Raw genomic sequence first — 6783 nt, 5'->3', positions numbered from 1 at the left:
GATTCATTTAGTGTTTATTAATGTAATTAACAATTTGTGATTAGATACGAGCGAACTGGTGGCGAAATCGAGGGGTAAAGCCATAATTGAGACTTGAGTTGAATTCAAAGCATCGAGGTAAGTGTTTGGTTTAACCCTAGCTTGAGGGAATAGGAGTTGAGTCTTATTTGCTACTTGCTAATTGTCGGGTAGGCATGGTGACGAGTATCTATACATTGGTGTCTAGCATGACCGTGAGTCCTTATTTTGCGAATAGTTGGGATCTTGTTATATCTTCCATGTTTAATTGATGACTTCTATATGTTGTAAAGATCTTGTGAAAGAAATTGTGATCTTTGAACTTCGTGGAGCATTGACTCGAGTGATACTATGAACTATGAGGTGAAAGTGAAAGAAAGAGAAAGAGTTATTGATATTTTCCCTTGCCGGGACGTTGAGATTATTGATGTTGTACCCTTGCCGGGTTTTAATTGTTTGTTTGTGTTCTCTTGCCGGGATTTTCATTATTGTTTATTTATTCCCTTGCCCTTGCTTGTGATTGTTGATTTGGGCGAGGAAGAGTGTTAAAGCACGAAGGGTGATGCCGTGCATTGTTTGTTTCTTGTGAGGAAAAAGTGTAAAGCACGAAGGGTGATGCCGTGCACTGTTTGCTTATTGTGAGGAAAAGAGAGTAAAGCATGAAGGGTGATGCCGTGCCGCACGATGTACCATTCCGTGCCAATTCTATTGATTATATGTGAGGAAAGAGAGTAAAAGCACGAAGGGTGATGCCGTGCACATTTTATATCGTTGCTTGGAGAGGATGAGAGTAAAAGCACGAAGGGTGATGCCGTGCACTTATTGCAGTTTGCTATGATTTCTTGTTGTTATTAGTTCAAGTGCATTACTTGTCTATTCCATTATTTCTGTGATTCTTTACGTTGACATTTCCCTTTATCGTGTCACTTGTTATTATTGAACCAAGGTGTCCTTGCGCAACGTTATGTCTTGAATTTATGCCTTAATTGCTTCATGATTATGTGACTTAATTGCTACGTGACATTCAACATATTAATTACTAAATTGCCCGATTGCCCCCTTATAATCCATAATTAATTACTATTTGTCATTATTTATTTTCCTTAGTGAATCATAAATTTTGTGTACTTGTTGTCTTATGAACTCGTATTAATGGTTGCGTTTGTTAGAGTAAATTTTCTTTTGGAGGAAACTGTTGATTTAATAAAATAGGAGCGGGTGGTACGCCTACCACAAGTGATATTGAAATGGGAGCGGGTGGTACGCCTACCACAAGTGGTATTGAAATGGGAGCGGGTGGTACGCCTACCACAAGTGATATTGAAATGGGAGCGGGTGGTACGCCTACCACGAGTGATATTGAAATAGGAGCGGGTGGTACGCCTACCACGAGTGATATTGAAATGGGATCGGGTTGCACGCCTACCACGAGATATTGAGAAATGGGATCGGGTTGCACGCCTGCAACAAGATGAGTTGAATATGAAAGTTGCCTTATCTCTTCATTTACTGCTAGAAGTTAAATCGTAGATGTACGCTTTATTATTCCTGAAATTCTATTTCTAACTGTTGCCCCTGAAGCATGCTCCCTTCCCCAGCTTAAATTGTTATTTTCTTGCTACGTCTTCGTTGTACTTGTATATATATCTGCACAGGTTTATTTGGTGGTCTGGTCCTAGCCTCGTCACTACTTCGCCAGGGTTAGGCTAGGCACTTACCAGCACATGGGGTCGTTGTGCTGATACTACACTCTGTGCTATTTTGCACAGATCCAGGCTTCGGACAGCAGCAGCAGTAGAGTGGGAGCAGGCTTTCAGTCCAGCGAGACCCGAGGTAGCCTTGCAGGCGTTCGCAGGCCCTGGCGTCTCCTTTCATCTATATTCCTGTTTCTTTCATGTATTTCTGGAGACAGTGTCGAGTTTATTTCTTTCAGACCTTTATGTGTAGTATTCTTAGACCGTCTGTGAAACTGTGACACCAGTCTTGGGTAGAGGCTTTTGTTGAGATTTTTTTTGCATTTTACTCAGTTTTCTTTAATATTGAGACTTCCGCTTATTATTGAATTCGTTGTTCTTGTATTATTGTCGTAAATTGTTAAAAATGGATTAGATTATTAATGGACGAGTAATTAAATTTGGCTTGCCTAGCTCTCACTAGTAGGCGCCATCACGACTCCCGAGGGTGGGAAATCCAGGTCGTGACAAACACCCATACACAACTCTTCACCTCTTCTCTAAAATGATGCAATTTTTTGTAGTATTGGGTGTACATGCATGTTGTCATTTGCCAAATGAAAATTAAGGAGACTAGCTAGGAGACACTAGTAAGCAGCCAAGCACACTAGTTGTACAAATAAAAATGTTGAATCAAGTTACAATCTCACGACTATTCACAAGCAATTAGTACAAAGCTTGTTATATTTATTTTTTCAGATGGCCAGTGAAGTTAATGAAGTAGAAGAAGAAGTTGCATAACTAATAGAAAAGAGCTATACGTAAAGTGAATCTCAATAAAAAATCATGCTGGGAGTTCGACTTCACCAATTGCAACTCAAGCTTTTCTTTGGTTTTCCATCCAGTACTCGGTATTAATTTTGGTCCGATTAATTAGGATTTGCATCAGAAAATTACATTTTTAGAGTTAAGTATTCTCTAATAAAGATAATTTCATTCACATGACTCAAACACAAAACCTCTAATTAAGGATAAATAGACATTTTTCAGCCCAGACCAACCTTCGACATTGAGAGAAATAATATTTTATTGAATAGAAAAGAAACACTAGATATCACCAATAGACTTATTTTATCTTACTTATTAAAGTAATTAATAACAATTGAATCCCAAGTAAAAACACACCCTAGGTTGCGTGGTCAAGGCAATATTTTTAATTTTTTTCCATATTACTCATTGATTATTAGGGGAAAGACTTCTTCTATACCTTTTCATCAAAGTCGTCACTGAATTTTCGCCAGACAAAAAATAAAGTAAGAAAGAAATAAAATAAAATAAAATAATATGGTCTTTGGATGACCTCACCATATCACAATTTGATGGAGCCTTTCATGGAATTAAAAATTAAAATTCTTAGACTATAAAACCAAAAGATAGCTTATAATTAATGGAAACAATTCAATTTGTGGAAACATTGCTTTTGATCTTTCTTGGACAACTATTGCGAGATCATGATGAAAGATGAATCAAATCATATAAAAATATGAAAACTTTATGGGGCATAAGAAACAAGTATTTTAATTTGGAGGAGTAGAGTGATAATGATTTGATAATTGAAAGGTACATAAAGAAGTGAAAGTGATAAAAAATGAGCAGATAATGTAAAGATAGTGACAGCTGCTTGATAGGGAGAGAGATTTTATTATTAACTTCTAGAAATTGTAATATTTTGTCAAAAAAGATAGGTCTACCAGCAGCAATTGGGAATAGGCTTCGTAAAGGGCTATAATGGATGTAGCATATCATGGACACGTGTCGAGAGGGAGAAGAAAGTGTAATAAAAGAGGGTGAAAAAAGATAAAAACTGCATCGGAACGACAGAGTGAAGAGCTTTATAAAATACAACACAAGTTAATATACTACTAGTATGTATATTTTTGGGTTCGTTGTGGCGTAGCCCGATACACAGATCCGTGTATGCCTGAGCTTATAGTGGACAATATGTGTCGTAGGCTTTGGTCGTGACAGAGGAGGTATTTTCGTCAGATTAGTGTTCATTATATGCTATTGAGATAAAAAAAAAAAATTATATTCGGGATAAAATATTTTCTTACAAAGGAGAATTACATACTAAGAGTTCAATTGGTAACCTCTGATTAAGGATGAAGTACATGTCAATCACCACAACCCTTCTTGGTAAGTGTTTTTAGCATTTCTTTTTCTTGGAGCATTAGCATTAGAGGAAATTAAAATCATCTAATCTTTGCAATCCAAAAAAATTAAATTCTATTCTTGAATATAATTTTCAAATGATCAAATTTATTCATATCCAATTTCATCCAAATATTTCGTAGGACCAAAACTGGATTCTTATTCTTGAGATGAAGGAGGTTAGTAGGTAACAGTTTAATAAATTAAATTTTATAATAGTTTGTAGTTTTTTTGTTATAATATATTATATTTAGTACGAAAAAAAGTAGTGCGAAATAAAATAATTAAATTTGAGGATTAGTGAGCCACAACACTTTTGTATCCTCAAACAAAATGTCATGATCTTTTTCCCTTTTCATGAAAAGACCAAAAAAATTGCAATGGTTGAATGATGAATATCTTGTCACTAGATAGAAGCAAAAAAGAATCATACTAGTATAATAAAAGAAAAATATTTTTAGCAATTTAGAGTACAAAAACCAGACCCCTACCCATTCCTTCCCTTATTGATAAGTGGGAATTGAATTATTAGATGAGTGAGTGTGCAACTTTTGGGGAGCAAATAAGGATGGGACCCTAATTTCACCCCACAAAAAATTAATACTATGGTATCCAAGAAATTATATTCTCTTCATTATTCTTTCTTTACTGGCCATATACAAATTTTAAGGAAGTCTTGTTTTGACGTGCTTATAATAGGTAAGAACTTCTCACAAGAAAATAAGCGGAGTTAGAATTTAAGCGTTATGAGTTCTAAATTTTACAATAATAACATTGAGTTATAGTAACTGATTATAAATTAAAATTTTATATATATTTGATGAATATATTAATACAAATACAGTTTTTGAACTAAAATTATTGGGTTTGGCCAAATCCGTACATTCGACTTTTAGTTCCGCCCTGGACAACAGATATGAATCTTTCAACAGGGTAATCCACTGCTTGGAAATTTAAGTTTTTCGTTGGAAATAGAACTTAAATCTAACATTAATAACAAAATCAACTGCATAAGAGAGAAGCTTAACCTGTATTAAAAAAATGAGTAAATTTTATGGGTGATCATTCAACTTTATGTTCATTACCCAAAACTAACTTTTCTTTCTTTTGTTACACAAAAATTATTTTACTATGCTCTAGTTATTGGGGCATCTCCAATCCCCCATTTCTCCATAATGGGGGATTTTTTGCCATAATGGAGCTTCAATGCTCCCCCATTTTTGCCTCCAAACCAGGGGATGAACAGTGTTATTATTTTTATTATTTAACTATTTTAATTTATCTCTTTATATATATCTAATTATGTTTATGTAATATCTTTATAATATTAATTTTACTTTTTAACTTTGGCATATAATTTTGATAAATTAATTTTTATGCATTTATTATTGTTATGTAAAATTGTAAGTTAATTTTATTATAAGTTATAATTGTACAAAAAATATATAATCATCTCAAAAAATGAATGGTGCAAATATAAAATATTAAATGTTGCTAAAAGATAATAATATAATATTAAAGAGAGAGCAGAATATAAAATGAAATATTCTTTTTTGGAGAAAAAAATGGAGTAATGGTTGGAATAACTTTACTCCATTTTGGAGGAAAAAATGGAGGCAAGGGTTGGAGATAGCCTCACAATAATCACTTTGACCAAATTTTACAAATTTTTCACCTGAAAAGTCTATTATGCCACTGACATTATAAATCCTCCCATTTATTTAATACCTTATTATATGCTATATAATGAGTAGATAAAATACTTTTACGCAAGTATTTTACTTCTAATTAAAATAACTTAATATTATTTTATTTATCATTTTATAATATATTCGTACATTTAACTTTTTCTTAATATTAATTTTCAAGATATATAAATAGCATTATTAAATTGGTCAATAACATTACCGTGAACAAATCTCAAGTCCACGTTCTTAATCATATTTAATTTGAAAAATCAAAGCTCATTGATTTATCAGCCAAGTCATACCCATACCCATTAATTTAATAAATAAAATATCCACTTAGAAAAGTGATTTTTGAGTAATGAACAGAAAATTGAATGATTTTCACGTAACAAAAAAAGTAACTTTTGCGTAATGTGCACAAAGTTAAATGAACACCCATGAAATTTACTCTTAAAAAAAGTACTAGAATTTTCTACTATTAAGAAGAATAAAATTTAAACTTTTGATAATAATTATTTTGCACTCTTTTCTGCCCTTTTCCAGTGAATGCAGTGTAGTGATCATTCAAATGATGAGTGGCAACAAAAAATCAAAAGGGTAGAACGAAAGGAAAAGAAAGAATGACAATGACAGCAAAAAGGGAAGAAGAAAATAGAAAAAGGTTTTTAAAAAATAACTAATTAACAATAAGTACTTTTTGCATCAAATACATACTATTACTAGATACACTTGCTAAAAAAAGAAAGAAAAAATACGCTTGATAGTCTCCGTTTTCTTTAAATTCATGAAAGTAGCTTCTCCTTTGTTTTTTTTTTTTTTTTTTAAGATTTTCCTCTTATCACATTAACAAATACTAGTAGTTTTTTCTTTTTTCTTTTTTCATTATTATATCCTATGCCTTCTTTCATGTTGTTGTTACTGTTTGTATTACTGTCCCTTCTTTTTGTATTTTTTCTCGTGCCAAGAGTCTATAGAAAACAAATTTTTTTATCTGCATAAGGTAAAGATAAATACACTTGGTAATGCCTTCTTTATTTGAATTTTACTATTATTACACGCTCTTGTAACTTTTATCTTTTTAGTAGATAATTTGTTTTAATTTTAGTTAGTGTTATAAATATAAACAAAATTATTTATAAATATCCTGGTAGCGTAAATTTCTTTTGACCCTGTGGTAGTATTATAGTACTAGT

Source organism: Nicotiana attenuata, chromosome 2 (assembly GCF_001879085.1).
Source record: "Nicotiana attenuata strain UT chromosome 2, NIATTr2, whole genome shotgun sequence".
NCBI lineage: Eukaryota > Viridiplantae > Streptophyta > Magnoliopsida > Solanales > Solanaceae > Nicotiana > Nicotiana attenuata.
Note: the sequence above shows the minus strand (reverse complement) of the source record.